Source organism: Petaurus breviceps, unplaced genomic scaffold, assembly GCF_028583685.1.
Source record: "Petaurus breviceps papuanus isolate PSGF00001 unplaced genomic scaffold, PetGlider_PUasm1.0 38, whole genome shotgun sequence".
Lineage (NCBI taxonomy): Eukaryota > Metazoa > Chordata > Mammalia > Diprotodontia > Petauridae > Petaurus > Petaurus breviceps.
In genome coordinates, this window is record NW_027186304.1 from 96,258,109 (window position 1) to 96,281,557 (window position 23,449).

General features: G+C 37.1%; 1 protein-coding gene, 1 non-coding gene and 1 pseudogene across 3 annotated transcripts in view; 1 reads left to right on the forward strand and 2 right to left on the reverse strand.

Annotated features, from left to right (window-relative positions):
- Positions 1-11,396, reverse strand: part of LOC138170694 (fatty acid-binding protein 12-like) — a 51,790-nt gene extending 40,394 nt beyond the window's left edge. The window contains exons 1-2 of one of the 2 annotated variants that reach the window (XM_069100188.1): positions 11,277-11,396; positions 7,298-7,378 (exon numbers count right to left, since the gene is read on the reverse strand). The gene's annotated coding sequence lies outside the window, so the exon portion shown is untranslated. Of the gene's footprint in view, positions 1-7,297; positions 7,379-11,276 lie in introns of those variants that run through there. The other variant, XM_069100183.1, reaches the window with a different exon arrangement.
- Positions 8,590-8,696, reverse strand: LOC138170748 (U6 spliceosomal RNA). Its single transcript, XR_011170727.1, has one exon. It is a non-coding gene; the product is annotated as a U6 spliceosomal RNA (small nuclear RNA).
- A 9,632-nt stretch (positions 11,397-21,028) lies between the features above and the next one.
- Positions 21,029-23,449, forward strand: part of LOC138170295 (nucleolin-like) — a 3,736-nt pseudogene continuing 1,315 nt past the window's right edge.

Below are 23,449 nucleotides of genomic sequence, written 5' to 3' on the forward strand. Positions count from 1 at the left end.
CAGGGCCACTGCTACAATGTGTGTTTCTTAAGAGCAGGGTATGTATAAGATCTTTTGAACCAAAAACTTGGATCCTGAAGAAAGTATTCCAAGGCATATTTTCTTTGTGCTTATTCTCTGTATTATTCCCACCTGTGTCTGTCAATAATACTTACTAGGTACTCACTGTATGTAAAGGACTATACTAGGTACTAAAGAAGTCAGTAATTTCCTAATTGAAAGGCATCTTATAAGACACCTAGTCAATCCAGACCCAAATAGGCTTAAACTAAGATTAAAAATGCATCAATACTACAAGGACATGAAATTTCATCATTGTACCCATGCAGGCAATTGTCTATAACATAATTTTAGAAAATTGCCTGAGATCCAGAGGATTCAGAGACTCCCACATATCCTCCTGGCTCAGAATCTAGCACTCTGTTCTCTGCTACTCCCACCTCTTATTTTACATGTCCATTATTTAATGTCTCCATCTTGTGTGTATTCTCTTACGAATGCCACGAAATCTATTTCGTCTTTCTCAAATTTCTCCAATTTTGCAAACAGCTGGCATTTACATAAGTGCGGGACAACAAAATGACATGATATCTGAATGAGAAGAGACATCAGTAGCCATCTAGCCTGCCCCACTCCTGACCAAGAATCCTTTCTTTCCAAGACAAGTGGTAATCTAGCCTTTATTTGAAAAGCTTATCCAAGAAGAACACACCCTACCTCTTGTGGCAAAAAAGGTCCATTTTCGGGCAGTACTAATTATTAGGATGGGCACCTAGGTGGCACAGTGGATAGAGTACCAGGCCCAGAGTCAGGAAGACACCTTCTTGAGTTCAGATCTGGCCTCAGAACCCTGTTTTCTTCAGTCACTCATCTGTAAAATAAGCTGGAGAAGGAAACTGCAAAACAGTATCTTTACCCCAAATGGGGTCACGAAGATTTAGACATTACTGAAACTACTGAACAGCAAGAACAAAATTATTGGGAGTAGAAGCAGGACTTTCCCACTGCTCCGGCTTCCACCCTCCCCAATCCATGTAAAAAGGGGACTCTAAACAAACTTTGGAGCTGCAGAACCCACAAAATGACACAGAGAAGCTAACCTCCTGCTGAGGACAGCCAGGCAGGCCGGAAGGAATCGGCCAGCGCAGCACTCTGGGAGCCGAGCCCAGCACCATGCTGAGGCTTTAGCCCCAGGGTGGGCCTGACCAGCCGCCTGCCAGAGGGACTCCAGATCAGCAGCAGCTGTGGCCGATTCCAGATTTATCAATAAATAGATGCGAAGGACAAGGTGAGAGGCCAGTGCAGTCTGGACTTTGGGACCCAGTAAGTGGGAGTGCATGGCTTTTACCCCCGGGGCGAGAAACCGCTGAGATGCCAGCACAGCCTGCCAGTGCCATGTGGCGGCTTCAGCTCCTGGCCTGCAGAGTGTAGGGGGACCAAGCACCTGTCTGAGGGGTAATCGCCCTTGCTTTAACCTGCTTGGATCTGGATTGCAGTCTAGGCTGGAGGTCCTGGGGTGTGTGTCCAGCTTGCCAGAGCATGTGGAGACCTCAGAGAGGGCACCCATCTAATACCTCCGGCAGCTGAGAAAACCCCAGTGTTTGGGATGAAAACTCCCCTGTCTGGTGGCAGAGTCCTACTGTGGCAAAAAGCCCAAAAGTCAAATAATTGAGTGGCAAAATGAGCAGGCAAAGGAAACAAAGCAGACAGAAGATTCCAACATTACACTCCTATTTGGGGGATAAGAAGGAGCAAGGCATGGAACAGGAGGAAAAGTGAAGTCAGAACCCCTGCACCAAAAGCTTCAAAGGAAAATACAAGCTGGTTACAGGCCATAGAGGACCTTAAGAAGCAGATAAGAGAAGTGGAGGAAAAATTGGGAAGAGAAATGAGAACAATGCAAGAAAATTATGAAATGAGAGTCAACAGCCTGACTGAAGAAAATAATACCTTAAAAAACAGACTGACTCAAATGGCAAAGGAGGCTCAAAAAGGCAATGAGGAGAAGAATGCCTTAAAAAGTCGAATTTGCCAGATGGAAAAAGAATCTCAAAAGCTCACTGAGGAGAATCATTGCTTCAGAATTAGATTGGAGCAAATGGAAGCGAATGACTTTATGAGAAATCAAGATGCTGTTAAACAGATCCAAACAAATGAAAGAATAGAAGGCAATGTGAAATATCTCATGGGAAAAACCACTGACCTGGAAAATAGATCCAGGAGAGATCATTTAAAAATTATTGGACTACCTGAAAGCCATGACCAAAGTAAGAACCTAGAAAGCATCCTCCAGGAAGTTCTCAAAGAAAACTGCCCTGATGTTTTAGAACGAGAGGGCAAAATAGAGGTTGAAAGAATCCACCGATCACCTCCTGAAAAAGATCCCAAAAAGAAAACTCCTAGGAATATTATAGCCAGGTTCCAGAATTCCCAGATTAAGGATAGAATATTACAAGCAGCCAGGAAGAAACAATTTGAATATTGTGGAAACACAATCAGGATAACCCAGGATCTGGCAGCTTCCACACTGATGGATCGAAGGGCTTGGAATGTGATATTCCGGAGGTCAAGGGAGCTGAGATTAAAACCAAGAGTCACCTACCCAGCAAAACTGAGTATCATGTTTCAGGGGAAAATATGGTCATTCAGTGGAATACAGGACTTTCAAGCATTCTCGCTGAAAAAACCAGAGTTGAATAGAAAATTTGACATTCAGATACAAGAAGCAAGAGAAGCATGAGAAGGTAAACAGGGAAAAGAAATCATAAGGAACTTATCAAAGTTCAACTATTAACATTCCTACATGGAAAAACAATAATTGTAACTTATGAAACTTTTCTCAGTAGTTGAAGGGATTAGAAATATATATATACATATATATATATATGTATATATATATATATGTCTTTATATGAGGGTATGCAGGCATATGAATACATATGTGAATGTGTGTACATACGTTTACAGGTATACATAGATAGAGGGCATGGGACCAATTTAACAGGAAGGGATGATACTTAAAAGGTGAAATTAAGAGATGAGAGGAATATAATGAGAGGAGATGGGGAGAGACAGAGTAGGGCAAACTATCTCATACAGAAGAGGCAAGGGAAAATGGTTACAATGGAGGGGAAGAACAGGAAGGCAAAAGGGAATGGATCAACCTTATTCCTATTGAATCTGGCTTGAGGAGGGAGGGAAATAAACACTAAATAGGGGATCTCACCCTCCAGGAGAATAGGGGGGGAAGGGGATGAGAGGGGGGATGATGGAAGGGAGAGCAGGCTGGGGGGGAGGGAAGTTGGAAGCACCCACATTTTTAAAAGGGACAGGACCAAAGTAGAGAATAGAACAAGTGGGAGGTGGGATAGGAGGGAGGGAAATATAGTCAGTCTTTTACAATATATCTACTATGTTATTGTTTTGCATTAGCCGCACATGTACAAGCTATACTGAACTGCTTGTCTCCCCAGTGGGGGTGGGTGGCAGGGGGGGAAGGGAATGAATCTGGAATTCAAAGTTTTAAAATCAAATATTCAAATATATATATATATATATATATGTGTGTGTGTGTGTGTGTGTGTATACTATTATTAATACCATCTTACATGTAATTAAGAAATAAGATATACAGGCACTGAGGCATAGAGATGCACTGGAAAAGTCGCAACGGGTATGGGAGAAAATATGGGAGAGATCAGATTGGAGGTGGGGATATCCTGTGGGACTGCTGTTTTGGGGGGATGGGTGGGGGGAAAATGGGGAGAAAATTTGTAACTCAAAATCTGGTGGAAATGAATGATGTAAATCAGAAGTTAATAAAGCATTAAAAAAACAAAGAACAAAATTATTAGGATACTTTCCCTTACATTGAGCCAAAATCTGCCTCTCTACGTAAATTCTCCCATTGCTCCCACTATACCTTCTGGGGAAAAGCTGAATAAATCTAATCTCCTTGGCTCCCTTCCACAAGGCAGTCTTTCAAATATTTCAAAACATTTTCATTCCAATATCATGTTCCCTCTGACCTTTTTCAACTAGAAGATAAATTTCCCTAGTTCCTTCAAATCTATCCTTGTATAGCATGATTTCCAATCTCTTGGTCATTCTGGTTCCTTCTCACACTGCACTTAAGGTTAACAACACTCTTTCTAAGAAGTGGCGTCCATAAATGTATTCTGACTATGGCAGAGTACAGTAACATGGTTACTTCCCTAATTATGAATACTATCTTCTCAAAATAGCTAAAGTTCATGTTGACGTGCCAGGAGTTGTTCTAGGCCTGCATTGTTTCTCACAGAGGAGGATTTTGTTTCCATTATTTATGTCTCCCTCTACAAAATGTAAAAGTTTTTTTTCTTCTGTTGATGAGAATTTTGTTTTAACCTTGATTTTGTCTATTTGTTAACATCCAAAATATTTGCCTTGTCCTGGGTTTCTGATTGACATCACATTGAGGATTATTGACCGACCTATGACCACTTCGTGTACTTGACTTGCACCTTTGGACATGGCCTTTAAAAATGAGAGCAGAAACACAGAGGTTGCATGAAAACAAGAGCTAGAAGGTAAAATTAAGAGAACCCAGTCAGACTTAGACTGAGTCATTCACCTGAATGGAAGTATTCAGAGCTATAAACCACATGCATCAAGGAACCAGTGCAGTACACTGATGCATGAAGAGGATCATGCTGGGGTCACCATTGAGGTCCCTTCATCTATAAATAGTCTTGGAATAGTTTGGCTCATCTGATCTGGATGGGTTATAATCTTCAGTGCTGGAAAGGATATGCATATCACTGAGGTCACAGATACATTAAAGCATCTAAACTGGATCTCAGACCAAATTTTCTGCAAATTAATTTTCTTCTTGACTTCTTTTTATTGTTTTCTTCTTCATGTTCTTCACTTCTTTTCACAATAATGCCAGATGTTACCGTGCAAAATTTCCCCTCATCTCCTTCTGCAGTGTCTATAAACAAACTTATGCACAACGAGGAGACTGCTGGCTAAGACCACTCCTGCATCTTGGCACCCTAGTTGTTTCAGTTGTTTTGCATGGATTAGACTTCTCTAGAAAATTATAATGATCAAAGTAAATATCTTTGCTTTTATTTACTAGCTACGTTCAAAGTTGGGGCAGTCAAGTGGTACAATGGATAAAGCACTGGGCTTGGCGTCAGTATGACCTGTGTTCAAGTCCAGCCTCAGACACTGACTAGCTGCATGACCTTGGGCAAGTCACTTAGTGCTGTGTGTTTCATTTTCTTCATCTATAAAATGAGCTGGAGAAGGAAATGGCAAACCACTCCAGTCTCTTTGCCAAGAAAACCCCAAATGGGGTCACGAAGAGTTGGACACAACTGAAACAACTGAACAGCAAAACAGCACTTTCAAAATAGACAGATTCTTTGAAAAGGTCAGGCTGGAGTTACACACACACACACAGACACACACACACATATACAAGTATTACTTTCTGATCTTTAGCTTTTCCTCTAATCTAGTGTTTACCTTCAACAATCAACAAGCATATACTTTGATCTAGCACTAACCATTTGCTAACTTGACTGCACATAGACAGAATACATTCTGAAGTGACCAAACCAGTTGCTTATTGTCTGTTAAGGAATAGTCCATTTCATTATTGTTTCTTGTTCTTCAGTGCTTGTCACATTCAGTGCTAGTCTTGAATGAATCAATCAGGCAACAAGCATTTCTAGCCTCTACTATGTGCCAGGCACTGTTATGGATACTGAAGAAAGTATTCATGACATAGTTATGAGGTATCTGAATAGCCTAATCCTTTAGCTTCTGGCTCTTTATTTTTTTATCCTAAACTCTACTTTCCAACATTGTTTTCATTGTTCTTCTCAATCTCATTTTCCTAATAAATTCATTGAATACTAAAGCATATGTTGACTTTGTTTGGAGGTTCTTTTCAACTTGAACTTTAATGTCTCTTCATCTGTTAATGTAGATAGAATCATAAGATTGAGAACTAGGAGCCTAATGAGGCCTATGAGGTAATTTAGTCCAACATCTTTATTTTACAAAGAAACTAAAACTCAGAAATATTAAAAGACTGAAGATAGAAAGTAACCGAGCTGCAATTCCAAACCTCATGAATTCTAATTGGATCGAGAACTAAAGTTGAAAAATTAATGATTTTGCTGTTGTCTATTAACATAGGGGTCTACATACTGGAAAAATAGATTGAGCAAACTAAAGTAACTTTTTGCTTTTGTCAACACTATTGACACCATTCTTGCCTATGAGTCAGTTTTTAAAATGCTAGAACTTTAGTAGAAACTGAGATGATCATCAAACAGGTTCTTGTTATTGTGGCTTACTAATTGGGGTGTGCCCAGGACTAAATAAATCACATCATATTGATAACACTAAGGTGTGATGCCAATCATGCCATCATTCACTATGAGACTGCATAATGAAGCAAGTTGGAAAACCCTGATTCTATAGGTAGAAGAGTAGAAACAGTGGTTTCCCCTTTCTACTCAACACAAGTAAAGCATAGAGTAGTTTTACCTAGACAGCCCTTCATGTGAAAAAGACTCAGGAATTCTAACTACACATTCAATATGAAGCAACAGTGTGATATGGCAGCCAAAAAAATGCTAATGTGATGTTGGGCCTAATTAAGCTGAACTTTCCGGAGGTAGTGAGACTGGTTGACTCAGTAGATAGAATGCTGGTCCTGGAGTTGGGAAGACCTGAGTTCAGATCCAGCCTCAGACACTTACTGTGTCTGAATGACTGAACAACCCAGAGAAAGGGAGGTGATAGAACTACTGTATTCAAGCCCTACTCAGACCAAACCCAAAGTATTTGATTCCCATTCTGGGTACCACATTTTAGGAAAGACATTGACCAATTAGCATATAGCTAAAGACAAGCAAACAAGGATGATGAGGAAACTAGAGACTATGCCTAAAAGAACTGGTGATTTTTTGTGTTGGAAAAGAAAAGACTTGACTTCTCTGAGTCTCAGTTCCTCACCTCTGGAATTAAAAGGGGAGATGGTTTTCCTTTCCATTTCCAAATTTTTTAAAAAAGCATTTTTTTCAGTTACCTAAGGGTTACCATATGGAAAAGGGAGCAAGCTCATTCTGCTTGGTTCCAGAAGGTAGAACTAGAAGCAGTGGGAGGGAAATGACAGAGAAAGATAATTAGACTCCATAGAAGAAAAGGCTTCCTAACCATTAGCTATGTCCAAAAATGTAATGAGCTGCCCCACAAGGTAAGTCCCCTATCATTGAAGGTCTTCATTAGTACTTACCAAGTACTTTGTAGTCCAATAAATGTTATACCACACTGTTTCTGAGGTTCCTCCAAACCCTGAAAATCTTTCATTGTAATTCTGTGGATAAAACAAACCAAATCTCTCTTCATATAGTTTCTTCTTATATTAAAGTACTCTTATTAACTCTAGCAAGAAACACTGTGAGGGAGACTGTAAGGTTTCAGAAGGGCTGACTAACTGTTTAACAGTCTATAGAGAAAATCAAGACTACTCTAGGGAGTAGCTTGATTTAAAGTTGCAGAAAGAAATGGTTTCCCTAAGACCTCTAGAAGTATCTGGGTAACTAAAAATAGATAACATAGAACATAGGGACATTCTCAAATCCCCACATTCCTGATCACCATCTATGGAGAAAAGGGATGTAATGCCATACATTGTACATAATATGGGGGTATGGGATAATTAACTAGTGACCTTGAACATCATATAGAGTAAATATAAATATTTTGGACTAATAAAGACCTCTGATTTTTTCATAAAGTTCAGGTTTTTTAGGAAATAAGTTAATAAAAACTTCTGAATCTCTTCTAAAACATCCCTGGCATCTGCATTTTGCTTTAATCAAGTTTTCAATGAGTATTTATAAAATAAATGCATTAGACATAAAGATACAAAGGCAAAAATGAAATAGTCCCTACCTAAAGGAGCTTGTTTTCTATTTAAGAGAAGCAATTATATATGCAAAAAGTAAATGCAAATTATAAACAAAGCAAATACTAATTATCATCAGAGGGAGGGGATTTTGATGGGCCATTCACTACTTGACAAGGGCAGTCAATTCAATTTGAAAGTTCTTATTGTTTGAAAGTTGTTTTTTTCTTTATGTTAAATTAAAATTCACCTCATAACTTCCTTCCATTTAGTCCTAATTCTGTCAGTCTGTAGTTACTTAGAATGTTTTTCTTCAAGTTTCATCCTAAATATTTGATGTCACCTATAATAATCTTCTCCTAGCTAAACATTCCCAATTTATTCAACCATTCCTTAGATGATGACATGATTTCCAGAATCATTTCCATCCCCATTGTCTTCTTTTGGACAAGCTCTAGTTTTTTAATTTGTAGCTTGAAACAGGGAACTCATAAGTAAATAAAATAAACCAAATATTGTGTGAACAGTGCCCCAGTACTTCCCTTTATTCAGAATTTATACTTCTATCAATATAGCCCAAGTTGTAATAGGTTTTTAAGCATATAATGAACTCTGCATGTAACTTTCAAAACCATACTTCATTCTGAACTTCCTTATGTTCTTTTCTGTGTGATTTTATTTTAATAGAACATTTCATGAATGTGAATGTCATCCTTGCACAGGGGCCATGCTAATCTTCTCTATACTGTTCCAATTTTAGCATATGTGCTGTCAAAGTGAGCACTGTGGGGTTTTTTTTTTTCAATGTTAAAGTAGTCTTCTTTTTTGGTATCACTTTTGCCAAGCCCTCCCCACCCATAACCTCCTTCCCTCCACTAATGGAGAGTAGAAGAAAAATAAAAACCTTCATAACAAGTAATCATAGTCAATAAAATGAATCTCCACAATGACCATGACCAAAAATGTATGCACCCCTCTATATCCATCCCATCTTTTGAAGGAGGTGGGTGACATGCTTCATCACAGGTCCTCTGGAGACATGGTTATACAGTTCCTTAATCCATTTTTGTCTTTCAAAGTTGATTTTCTTTTCAATGTTATTGTCCTTGTATAAATTGATCCCTGCTTCGGCTCACATTATTCGTTTTCAGTTCATACTACTCATGAGTCTTTGAAATTGTCTTTTTAGGGGCAGCTAGGTGATGCAATGAATAGAGCACCAGCCCTGGAGTCAGGAGGACCTGAGTTCAAATCTTGTCTCAGACACTTAACACAAAAAACTAGCCATGTGACCTTGGGCAAGTCACTCAATCCCAATTGCCCTCCAAAAAGCAAAAAAGAAAAAGAAAAAAGAAATTGTCTCTGATCATTTTTTTATGGTACAATAATATTCTATTACATTCATAAGCAATTTCTTTAGCCATTTCCCATTGCCTCAGAGGCAATACAAAGCACTCCATTATTTACTAATTCTTTTCTTTGCCCATCTTCCACCTTTGATTCCTCTTTCAGGATTGGAAATTTGTTTTGCTTGTGATTATTAACTCTCTAGCTTTATCTTCCTTTTTAGTCACCCACACCTTCTCATCCGTGATTAATTTTCTGTTGAGTTTGATATACATCTACAACAAACAGTTTGTGTGTGCATATGTTAAAAGCTTTTTTGTCCATTTCAGGTAACAAATTCATCTGTTGCCTACTTTTTTCATCCTTTTCTGCCATATTGATATATTCTTTTCATGCATCCCAATTATGAGAAGCAGGTTTCATCTCTTTTTTCTTCCTTTCTACACTAGTATACTCTTTCTTTTACCATCCCTTCTCTTTCCTCTCTTTAAACTCTCAAAATAGGATCACCAGGACCTTCTTTTTTCTTATTTAATCCCCTCATTGTTCTTTGAAATTATTACTTTTCTGAAGGGAAATTATTTCTTCTGTTATATTACAATGTTAGCACTATATCATCTCTCAGTTCTTTCCCATTTGCTTCAATAAAGTTACCTTTTAGGTTTCTCTGGAATCTTATGTTTGTATTTCAAAATTCCTATTTAGCTCTGGTCTTTTCATCAGAAGTGCTTACAAGTGTTTTAAAGTAGACATATTGTATACATTAGCTCATATCAAATTTGTGTTGATCTAAATCCCCATAGGTTTTTTTCAACATAAACTCCTATTATACATGATCCAGTTTAACCTATACTGTGAAATTCATATTCTAAATCTAAATGTTAAACATTAAATTTGACAAATTTCATCTTAGTCTGGTTCACTCATTTTGGCTTTTTTTATGAATCCTAATCATCCTTCTCAATTTTACATCATCTGCAAACTTAATATGTATATCATCTATGGCTCCATTCGAGTTGCTGAGAAAAAAAAATGTTGACTAGGATAGCACGAAGGATATAATCCTTTTCTACAACTACCTCTAGGTTCACAGTAATTCATTACACAATACTTTGCATATGATTATTCATCCAGCTATGATTCCGCCTAATCATACTATCAATCTAGCCATATTTCCCCACTATATCCATCATGAGAACTTTCTTTGAAATGCTTTGGTGAAATCCAGATATATTTGTTTATAGCATTCCTTCAATCTACATTTCTAGTGGACCTATCAAAATCAGAGCAATTACTAGGCATAATATAAAATGTAATGTATAGAAGCTATGTCTTTTTTTTTTTTTGGTTTTACAATATAGATAGTAAAAAAGCTTGAAGTAACCAAAAATTGACCTAAAAATAACCACAAGATAGTTATAGAGTTTAAGAATATCAGCAAATATGGGGCAGCCAGGTAGCACAGTGAGTAAGAGCACCGGCTCCAGTGTCAGGACAACCTGGGGATCGAATCCAGGCTCAGACACTTAGCACCCACCCAGAAACACCTGGCCGTGTAACCTTGAGCAAGTTATTTAACCCCAATTGCTTAGGGGCGGCCAGGTGGCTCAGTGAGTAAGAGCATCAGCCCCAGTGTCAGGATGACCTGGGGATCAATTCCAGGCTCAGATACTTAGCACCACACTCAGAAATAACTGGCCATGTAACCTTGAGCAAGTTACTTAACCCCGATTGCTTTAAAAAAAAAAAAAGAATATCAGCAAATACAGCACATAATTGCATTTCATTTGTGAAAGACAATAGATAGTCCCAATTTTTAGTATGTATGTATGTATGGTTATATAGAAGTTAAAATGGACAGTCTCCATTAATATCATTTATAATGATTTTAAAGGGCAAATATATAATATTTTTCATAATCATAAAATTATGCCTATAAGACATTAGCCTGAAAACATGAGAAAGGGCTAAACCAAACATTTGAAAGTGAATAGCAAATTTTTAACCATTTAATTACCTCTTTGTATTAAGACTAGATTGGAAGGAGTCATTCTTAGAATTGGTTCATCCTTTTAACTCCCTTATTTTAGGTCTAGGCTTTGCCTATAGCCAACCCAGTGATGGTAGAAGGGAGACAATCAATGGTGGTAACAGCTGCAAAAAAATAAGATCATAGGATCAAAGATTTCAAGGTAGACAGGAACTTACAAGTCATCTAATACAACCCCTAATTGTACAGATGTTAAGCGCTTTGTACAAGCAGAAAATATCTAAATCAGAATTTGAACCCAGATTCTCTGCTCCAAATTCTGTCTGCTTTAACACCTAATGCTGAGCTAGCAAAAGCATTTATACATACTTAAGGGGAATAGCTCCTCTAAAATCCCTATTTTTTTGTTTTAGAGCACCATTCTTAGCATTTAACATTTGCCTCATCAATTCAGCCCATGATTTGTGCCAAAACCGCGCCCTTGGCTTAGTTTTTGAAAATCTACCTTTTGGTCAGAGAGTGGGTAGTAGAAAGAGATCCAGATAATTCAGTGGGACACTTCCCACACCCATCATCCCCACAGAACTCCCCATCTCTGGAAATTGTTTTCTATGATCTTAGTAAAATATACTATGTCTTGGGGGCAGCTAGGTGGTGCAGTGAGTAGAGCACTGGCCCTGGAGTAAGGAGGACTTGAGTTCAAATCCAGCCTCAGACACTTAATACTTACTAGCTTTCTGACCTTGGGCAAGTCACTTAACCCCAATTGCCCTGCCTTCCCCCCTCCAAAACACAACAAAAAAAGAGTGCTATGTCTTGCTCTTTGACTTCATTGCTTGTTTACTCATTACATAGAGCTTTAAAACTGAGTCACAAATGATTACACCATAGCATCTTAATAAAATAAACTTCATTTATGTGAAATGGTATTCAGTGGTGCACACAATCCCAAAGTTCAGATTTTAAAATGATCTGCTCTACGACTTTGGGTTGACTTTAACTTTAACATCGTATTAGGATATTAACTTTATCAAGAGTTACTAGATTTCTATTAGGGCATTAATCATAACTGAAATAGATCTTAGTTTCATCAATCATAGAATGAAGAAATTTCCCTCCTATTCAATAAACTTCAGCGGTTCTCATTTACTTCCAGGATCAAATATAAACTCCTCTATTTTGCCTTTTAAAGCCTTTTATGATCGTTCTCCCTTTCTAGACTTCTTACACCTTACTCCCATTCACCTACTATACAGTCCAGTGACACTGGCCTCCCTGCTGTTCTTCACACATTACGGTCCATCTCTTCGTTCTGGCCATTTTCACTGACTGGCCCCTCCCTACGCCACCCCCATTCCTCATGCCTGGAATTCTCTCCCTTATTAATTCCATCTCCTGACTTCCCTGACTTATTTCAAGCACCAGATAAAATCTCATATTCTGCAAGTCTATTCCAGTCTTACTAAATGCTATTACCTTGAGATTATCTCCAGTTTATCTTGTAATATATCTTGATTGTACATAGTTGTATACATGCTGTCTACCCTATTAGACTGTGAGTTTCTTGAAAACTGTTTTGTTTTTGCTGTTGCTATTGTCAGTAGGGGTGTTTTGGGGGGATTTTCCTCTTCTTTTCTTCTTCCTTCCTTTCCTCCATCCCTCCCTCCTTTTTTCCCTCCTTCCTTCCTTTCTCTTTTTCCTTTCTTTGTATCTCCAGCAATTAGCACAATACTTAACACATAGTGGGTATTAAACAAAGGCTCCTTGACTTGACTTGACTCAAGTTAGAATAGATGATCCTTGATGTCCCTTCCAATTCAATCATTTTGTGATTTAGGAGTTTTCCAGAGCCTGTATAAATTGTAGATACATTATCTCAGCTTGAATGAGAGAAGAGAAAAGTACCTGCTATAATATTTTATATTCACCACATGTCTAAAAGTCATAACTCAAGTCCTTCATAAATGCTAGTGTTATTTCCATGAAAATGAAGCCAGAGAGATGCTAAGCATCTTAACCAAAGTCATATTGGGTATTGATATCTGAGTATGTATTAGAGCCATAGTAGCCAAATTATAGCCCATTGATTATCCTATTGTGCCTTTCATTCAGTTCAATTCTACTAGACAAGTATTTATTGAAAATCTACTATGTGTTGTCAACATTAGAAAACATTCAGGAAATGGAGCAAACAAAATCTCTGCTCTTGAGGAGTTTACAGTCAAGACAGACAAAATGCACATGTATGAAGCAATTAAATAAAACAGCAAATTGATGCTAAATGTCCATAGTACTTTTCACAGACACTATTTCAATGTATTTTCAATACAGAGCCTACTGGCCTGACTCAGAATATTTATAGCAAAATGTGGCAAGCTTCCTTTTATTGTCCAGACCACTATTTTATTTGTGAAGGGAGAGTTCTTAGCGAAAAAGGAAAGTCTTATTCTTTGAGGCCAAAGCACTCCCCAGTGGAACATTAAAGCAACTAATGATGTCCCAGTGGGTTTGTGGCATTAATTTTACAGCTTCCTTCTCCAGAACAATTGCAAACTAGGTTGAATACAATGCTATTACTAAAATGAGTGAAAAGAGAAGAAAACAGTAAGGGGGGATTCTCAAATTAAGAATGTGCTATTTTACTTAGTCAAGCGAAAAGAGGATTCAAGTTGTCAAATGATCCCTAAAAAATAAACAAACAAAAAAACACCACGATTTAGAGGGAAAAAATCATCTTAAAATCACCTTAACACCTTACGTGGTAAGAGCATGAAGCTGTTTTGAAAGAGAAAAAACTTCCTCTCTATTTCATTTTGTCTCTGTTACGAGGCCATATTCAGATAAAGTGACTCCAGGAATAATCAAGGCCAAGGTCCGGCTGAGGCTCCATGATGTTCCAGTGTAGTAGTGTTCTTGCCAACTCCTCTCACCTCCAACCCCAGCCACATTTCTGGTTAATGTATCTTGGCTTGCCTGAATGTCTAATTGGGAAAGAGTTTTCAGGTTTGGGCCGGGAAGTTAATTTGTGTCAGGGATGGACCCCTAATGAACATACTCATGAATTCTCTCTCTAGACCACCCTTACAACCATCCCAGTGATCTTTTCCATTCAACAAATCTCTCTACTATAAAAGTATATAAGTGCCTACTATATAGAAAGCAATGTGATAACCACTCAGAAGTAGATAATTGTGATCAACTTCTTGGAATATAACATAATGCATTTTTACCATACTACCATGATAAAGGCTAAAAATGGGCTTAAAGTGATTTGTTGGAAAGTAGAGGAAGATAGGGAAAACACACAAACAATTTCTTTTATCTGACTATGAATATTTATTACAGTGGTTTTGGTTTGGTTTTCAGGGAGAGAGGTGAAAGAAAAAAATGCTTGTTAATTGAAAATGTATAAAGAAAAGAAAAATATACAGACTAATGAATATTTTAAAAATATATTAAAGCAACAGAGAAACTAAAGTTATTGACATAGCAAGTAGAAAAGGAATCATGAGATTTAATAACATAATAATAATATTTGCTATTTATATGGCACTTAAAAGTTTGCACAATGCCCATACATTCTCATTAGAACCTCATAGCAAACCTGTAAGGTAGGTACTAAAAGTAATCATTATCCCCATTTTATTAATGATAAACTGAGGATCAGAGAAGCTAGGTGGCATACCTACAGCCACCCAGTCAGAAAGTGTTTGAAGAGGGATTTGAATCTAGTTCTTCTGATTCTAACACAGCATGCACTGTGCCACACGGCCTACTCATTTCAATTTGCCTCCTCCCTTCAAATTAGTCAATGAAGAATTTCTGAATGAAGTAGGATCTTCAAAGCTTGATAAATGTTAGGGAGAAAAGATCATTCCAGGTATTTCAAAAGGGGAGATTATGTGGTAAGCTAAAATAATAAATGAAAAAAGACATCTCTGGCATGAGAGAGTTACAAGTCCCAAAGAGTAGGAAATTTTAACTGGCCAAAAGCATGGTAACCAGTGCCTACTTGAAGCCTATGGCTTAATCCTGAGAGATATTCTACTGGGAAAAAAAACTCAGCAGGCTCTGGCAACAGATGAAATGTGTGGGCAGTAGTTTAAAACTTTTGAGGATTACAGCTCATAAATATTTCAGGTACCTGAGGTATTCAGATCCCTGTTCTTGTCAGCACAAGAAAAATGCTTTTCGTTCAATTACATTCTGAAGAAAATACTCCTTTTGAATTGATATGCTGTGAAAGCTGCCTCTTATGAAAATAAGTAGAACAGGTTAGGATTTAAAGGCCTAAAAGAGAAAAAATAACTTTTGGTCACTTAAAAAAAATGTTTTAAGCTAGCAACTTTTCTGACAACTCATTTTCCCCAGACATTCATTTTCTCTATCTTCACTATGGAAATATGTGAAGTTTTCATTGTGTCTTGCTCAGAATAATTTTATTTAGACCCTTCTTGTCCAGAATTGACCAGACTTGTAGGATGTATAAGGCAGCATTGAATGGCTCTGACTTAGGATAGAGGCCATCACTATTCTAAGAAAAGCAATCCAGCAACCTAACTTGCCAAAGGTATTTTTCTCAAAAATCACAGGTAGATATTAAGCCTATGCAACTGCAGTTAGAATTAGCATATAGTAAAGTCAAGTCAACAAGTATTTATTAAATATCTACCATGTACCAGGCACTGTGTTAAGCACTAAGGATAGGGGGAAAATGGCAAAAAAAAAAACCAGTCCCTACTCTCAAGGAGTGTCTAGTTTAATATAGAGTTTATGGAAGGAGAAAAAGAAGAGAAGTGGTTTCAGATAAAGAGAATTCACCTTTCTTGAAATACAGGAAGGTGTTGCAAAAGAATGTTTGATAATTTTTTATCTATGCACTAGAAAAATTTAAATAGGTTTTTCAATGATTTCCATTAATAACTCAAACATATACTGGTCCAGCTTATTATCCATTTGCAGAATCTTTCAAAGATGTATATACCAATTTAATGAACTCCATGGGTTGTCTATCCAATTGAATATATGGACAAATGGTATTCTTCATCCCTATGCTTTTTTGTTAAATGGATATGTAAGCTAAACTCTTTTGAGAAATTATTAATCTCATTTAGGAGACTTCAGTGTTTTAGAGAGTGATGCAAACTGCACAATGTCATATACAAGCAGGACACTCTAGAGAATCTCTAGATGCAATCCCCTCCAGATTTGGACTCTGCACTTGGCTTTTATGATTCTAGAGTAACCTGACTCCCAAGGCATAGCAATCCCCAGAGACAGTGCAAATAATATTTGGGGGAAACTCCTGAGGTTATGTATGTGGTACATAGCAGGGATCATTGCATGGAGAATTACAGGAAGAAGAAGAAAGAGAGATGGAGTCCAAGAGAAGCAGATGTGTTCTTTATCATGAGGAAGAAGATATGGAGGGATTTGTTTCCCCACCCATTGCCTGCATTCAGAGGGACTATGAGAATCCTGCAGATGCTAGAGATTCATGAGGTTCAGATACCACCCATAGAGCACAAAAATACCCAGCCTACCCTGCTGTAATTCTAAGCTAGAGAAATAAGTCCATCATGATGCTAAGGGTCAGTCTATACCATCTACAACACAGGTAGAGGAACAGAAAAGTCAGCAGGCCACAGCATAACTAGATCCTTATGATGTGGCAGGTGCCCCTGAAGAAACAGCAACATGCTTACCTAAGAGATAGTACTGGGAATTGCCCAAGTAAAGGGTGCCTTGCACGTGATTGCTTATGTTATTTCTGTATGTTTGGGTATGCTTGTTTGATTTTTTTTTGGCTGTTGTATTCACTTGTTGGTAGAGCAACATCTGTAATTGTTTTGCACTGTTTATTTGCATTTGCTCTAATGATTACACTGAGGCTGCTTTTATAGGCCCATTGGTATAGACACCGTAACTAGCTGGCTGTGCTTTGTTAGACTCTCTGAGCTTTGTTGCTTCACAGTTTAGAATTATTTGCTTTGTACTTCATAGATGTTTGTACTTTTGATATGTGCATATGATAGGTCTATGTGTAACTTAGGCATGTTGTCACTGAAGTACTCTGTCTGGTTTTGTAAGATACACTGTCTCTTTAAGGTCCTTTTCATAAGGAACAGTCAATGATGAAAAGGATAGAATAAGTGTTACTGTGTAAAGGAAAAAATTTAGATGCATTGTCAATGATAGAAGATACTGCTGTTGGCGTGGATGAACATTTTAATATGCAATTTGAGTAGAAAAAGAACTTCTTTTCAACATATACACTCCTAGAAATATGCATGGAGAAACAACTTTCAGAAGAGATTTGAACAGTTTTGGAGAGAAAAAGAGCTGTGGTATAGATTTGAGGATTTTGATCTCTTTGTTAACAATGCAAAATGGGGTCTTGCTTTTATAAAAGGGTTAATGTCATAAAAAAAAAAGCAGAAAATATATTTTTCTGTACCTAAAAAACAACTGGGCAAATGTGAGGGGAAAGAAACATAGGTCCAACTGCACCAAAGAGACTGACTATGATGCTGAAGTATAAAAACTACAAAATTGGGTGCGTTCCTTTAATTTGCATATATACATTTTATGACCAATCATATAAAATCTTTGGAGACTGATGTGTAATTTCAAAAGATGATCCATTTGTCAGGGGAGATTTGAGGAGTTGTGATATGTTAAACATGAGGTCCTTCCCAGAGAGTCTATAGGCTGTCTCTGGAGTAGCCCCAGACTGCACAGGAGGATCAGCAGAGGGGCTGACAAAGGGCTCCATCTGCTCTTACAGGTAGGAAGTTGATAGGAGGCTTCAGCTAAGTGATTTCTGATTGGTCAGAGAGAGAATTAACTTCGCTGGCTGAAAGCTCCAGTGACAGCTATCGCCCTTCATCACTACCTCTTAGAGTGAGTTATTTGTTCAATCAAATTAGTAAAGCAGTTGTGAACAAGTCAGATAACTTTATTGATTCAATTAATCAAAGTTATAAACTTAGTAAGAATTGAATGAAAGCCGATGCCAAGCAGGAAATGTCCTGAGGTTGGTTGCAGAGAACCAATCACATCCTATGATATCTGACTCAAACCAGGAGCCCTGATTTGCAATACAGCATTACAATAGCAGGACAAACTCTCATAGAGCAGCTCTAGCCAACACTTGACAGGGAATCTCTTGGTTCTAATGCCTTTTCTGAAAGGTTACCTTGAATCTGTTTTGCATGTGCTTTGTATATACCTATATAGTATTAATTTATTGAGTCAACAAAGCAGTCCTGTACAACTTGGCAGTAGGTAGGGGGCAAAATTAAAGTAGGCTAAGCTTCTTCAGGCTGCAGATAGGTTAGACTAGAGACTGACTGACAATGGTTGGTTGCTGTGGGTCACATGACAAATAGGAGAGTGTGCAGTGGCAACCCCCTATATTTTTCACTGGCCACCTGAAATCCTTTGACAGGCCACCCATGGGCCATATATTGTGCAGGCCTGCAATAAAATAATATGACCTGTTCACAACTACTTTACACATTTGATTGACTCTATAATTCAGATTAAGAGTGGCCTTCACCTAATAATGTATCTGGGTGTAATGCATCTTTTAGTTGCATTAACTGGAGTTGAGGGATTTGGGACACTTCCCTTATATTTGCATGGTCCAAGTATGAACAATTAATATCTCTCTAATTATTTAAGTCTTTTTTTATTTCTGTAAAGGGTGTTTTGTAGCTGAATAAACATACATCATTCATGAACTTCTTATTCTCTCTTCTTTTGGGGTTTTGTTAATAATATACAGAAAAACTGGAGATTTCTTGGGGAAGAGTTATTCTATAGCATGCTACTTTATAGAAGTTATTAATAGTTTTTAGTTGCTTTAGGGTTATCTAAGGAACCCATCATACCATCTTTAAAAAAACAATCATTTTGTTCTTTCTTTGCCTGTGCCTATTCCACAGAATATTTTTCTTGAATTATTTTAGTAATATTTTAAAAATTATATTGAATAATAATGATGAGAACAGACATCCTTGCTTTCGCCTTCCTTTACTCCATTTTTTTTTTGTCTTTTTGGAGGGGCAAAGGCAGGGCAATTGGAGTTAAGTGACTTGCCCAAGGTCACACAGCTAGTAAGTGTTAAGCGTCTGAGGTCAAATTTGAACTCAGATCCTCTTGACTCCAGGGTTAGTGCTCTATTCACTGTGCCACTTACTGCCTCCTTCCTTTACTTCTTATTAAGAAGGTCTATAACCTCTCTTTATTACAAATAATTCAAGTTCTTGGTTTTAGACAGACACTGTTTATCATATGAGAAAGGGGCCATAACATAAATGGGTATTGCATTCTATCCAAAGATCTTTCTGCATCATGTGAAATAATTGTGTGATTTTTATTGTTTTTGCTAATATGGTCTATTATGATTTTGGTTTTCTGTATATTGAACAAGCAATGCATTAATTATTAGCATAAATTCAATCTGATGATATGATCATATGATATTTTTAAATAGTTTTTGTAACCCTTTGCTAATATCTTACTCAATATTTCCAAATATTTTATGTAACATTGGTTGTTTTTTTAATATGCTATAATGATTACACCGAGGCTGCTTTTATAGATCCATTGGTATTGATATTATTATAATTAGTTAACTTTGCTTTGTTAGATTTGCTGCACTTTGTTGCTTCACAGTTTAGGATTATTTGCTTTGTACTTCAGAGATGTTTGTACTTTTGATATAAGTGTGATAGGTCCTGTATGTAACTTAGACATGTTGTCACTAAAGTACTCTGATAATGGTTTTGTAAGATACACTGTCTCATTAAGGTCCTTTTCATAAGGAGCATTCAATGATGAAAAGGATAGAATAAGTGTTACTGTGTAAAGGAAGAATTTTAGATTCATTGTCAATGATGTAAAATTCTGCTGCTGGTATGGATGAACATTTTGATATGCAATATGAGTAGAAAAAGAACTTCATTTCAATATATACACTCCTAGAAATATGAGTGAAGAGACAGCTTTCAGAAGAGATTTGAACAGTTTTGAAGAGAAAATGACCTGTGGTATAGATTTGACAACTTGGATCTCCTTGTTAACAATGCAAAATGGGTTCTTGCTTTTGTGAGAACTTCAGTATTATAAAGAAGCAGAAAATATATTTTCTGTTTAAAAAAAAGCAAAAACTAGGGAAATGTGAGTGTTAATAAACATAGCTTGAATATTTAATAGGATTCATTTGTACATCCATCTCTACAAATTAATACATCTGTTTTCCCATCTTTGGGAACTTATTGATGACCTGATCAATATCTTTTTTCTGAGATTGGGTTATTTAAATGACCTATTTAGAATTCCAGAACTGGCATCAGGAAGACACACTACCTTAGACACCTACAAAATGGGTGTCACTTAATCTGTATGCCTCAGTTTCCACAACCTTAAAATGGGAATAATAATAGCATCTACTTCACAGGGTTGTTGTGAAGATCAAATGACATAACATTTGTGTAGTGTTTAGCCCAGTGCTTGGCACATAGTGGGCACTTAAATTCTTATTCTCTTCTGTTAATGTATTTTATGTTTTTGCAAATATTTATCCATTTTATTTAAGCTGTCAATTTTTTGACATATAATTGATAAAAATATTTTCTAATAGTTTATTTCTGTACTGAATTGGGATTTTTTTTTTCACTTTTAAGTATGGTAATTTGGATTCCTTCTTTGTAATCAAATTATCTAATGGTTTATCTACTTTATTCAATTTTTTAAAATCAATTTCAGTTTTATATGTAACTAAATGTGTTTTATTTGTTTTCAATTTGTCTGTTTGATTTTTAGGGTTCCTATTTTTGTGTTTAGTTGATGTTTTTATATTTGGAGTTTTTCTGCCTTTTTTTTTAGTGGCATGACCAATTCATTGAATAATTGTTTTTTTTTAACTGATGTTTAAAGATATAAATTTTTCCCTAATGACTGCTTTGGCTACATGCCATAAGTTTTGGCATATTGTCTTGTCATTTTCTTTGATGAAATTATCTAATTGTTTCTATGATTTGTTATTTGATCTACATATTCTGTAGAAATATATCATCTAGTCTCCATTTAAGTTTGAATCCTTTCTTCAAAAGCTTTTTATTGTTTATAATTATATTGCATTTGTGATCAGCAAAGAATATATTTAATATTTTTTCTCCCTACAATTGTTTATGAAGTTTTTAAGCCCCAGTACATGCAAAGGTGCCATACAAAACCAAGAATAGATAAGCTCCTTTTAATTTCCACTCATTAAACACCAAAGATCTAATATAGCTAACTTTTCTAACATTCAATTCTAGTCCTTTCTTCTTTCTTTTTTTTGGATTTTTCTAACTCTGAAAGGGGGACATCAAGATCTCCAACTATGTAGTTTTTATATCTACATAGCAAAACTAATTTGATTAGTTTTTCTTTTAAGTACTTACATTTTAAGCCATTTAGTATGTGTGTGTGTATCCTAAAACCATGAAATTATTCCAATGACTTTGAAACACTGAATTCAATAAGATTAACATTCAAAAACACTGAAATTATGCATTGGTATGAAAAGTCAGACATGACTGAAAGGGCTGACCAATAAAATCTTTAAATATAATGTTAATTCTAAGCATAATGCTTATTTATCTTAACCATGTCGATTTTTACTGTTGTCTTTTCTATGATTATAATTACACCTTTTTTTAAATTCACATGAGAAAGACATTTTGTTCTAATCCATCATTTTAATTCTGTGTGAAATTAGATGCTTCAAATGTGTAAATAACATATTGTTAAATTCTGCTTTTTAATCCATTCTGCTACCTTTCTTCATCTTATGAGTAAGTTCATTCCATTCATATTCACATTCATCTTTATGCCATGCTGCCCAGGGTTGCCTCCCTTGCCATTATACCCTTACAACTGAAACTCTAGTTCCCACTCCATGGCCATACTAATTGGTAAGAGTTCACTACATGTAACCGGCTCAAGAAACCTGAATATGCCATCCTCATGCCATGTTACTATGCATGTCCTTACTGCGGCTACTTTCTACCTCCTGATCTGGAAGCAATAATAATGTCGATAATGCCATTGTTTCAGAAAAGCATGTGTCATTATATTACCCTCTGACTTAACTCGCCATCCCTATCATTTGCCTCCTATTTTAATAATAGCTGGTATTCATAAAGCCTTTAAAGTATGCAAAAAGGTCTGTTGTCTCAATTTCAGCCAGCAAAGGGCTGCTCGAAGACACACTCCTCTCCTTGCTTTCCACCACCGATGTTGCCTAAGACTTGGCTGACAGATCTGCACCTTCCTTATGCTAGTCACCGGCAGCCACCATGGTGGAGCTAGAGAAGGCTGCTAAAAATCAAGGTGAACCCAAAAAAAGGCCCTTCCCCCAAAGGAGATAAAAGACAGTGAGGATGAGGACATGTCAGAAAATGAAGAAGAAAGCAATGGAGAAGAGGTTATGGTCCCTCAGAAGAATGGCAAGAAGGCTGTGTACACCAGTAAAGATGGTAGCAGCAACCAAAAAAGCTGTTGTTCTCACCAGGTCTGCTAAGAAAGAAGCCGTGACCCTGTTAAGACAGCTACTGTGGCTCCCGCCAAGAAGGCAATTTGAGAAAGCAGAAGTGCCCCCCAACAAAAGGGGCAAAAAACAGGAAGAATGCCGAGGAGGACAGTGAATCTAAAGAAGAGGACAGTGATGATGACGAGGATGAAGAAAGCGTCCCAAAGCCACAAAGATGGGAGTGGCTCCCACCAAACAAGGCTCTGAGGATGACGAGGACAAGGAGGAAGAGGGCAGTGACGAGGATGAAGATGACGATGACGAAGATGATGATGACGAAGACTGAAGAAGCCATGGATACCACACCTGACAAAGGGAAGGCTGCAGTTGTGAACGCTGCCGCTGGGAAACCTGAAATTCCAGGCCAAAGAATCTAAGGAGGAAGAGTGATGGTGAAAGAAGCACCAGGAAAGAGAAAAAAGGAAATGGGCAAACAGAAGACCCCCGAAATTGTACGCTGAAGTGTCTACAAATTTCAGTCTTTTCGCCGAACTTGAACTTCAACCAAACTGCTTCTGAGTGAAAACCGGTATGACGGACTTCTTTGCAAAAAAAAAAAAAAGACCTTACCGTTGTGGACTTCAGCATTGGTGCCACCAGGCAGTTTGGCTATGTG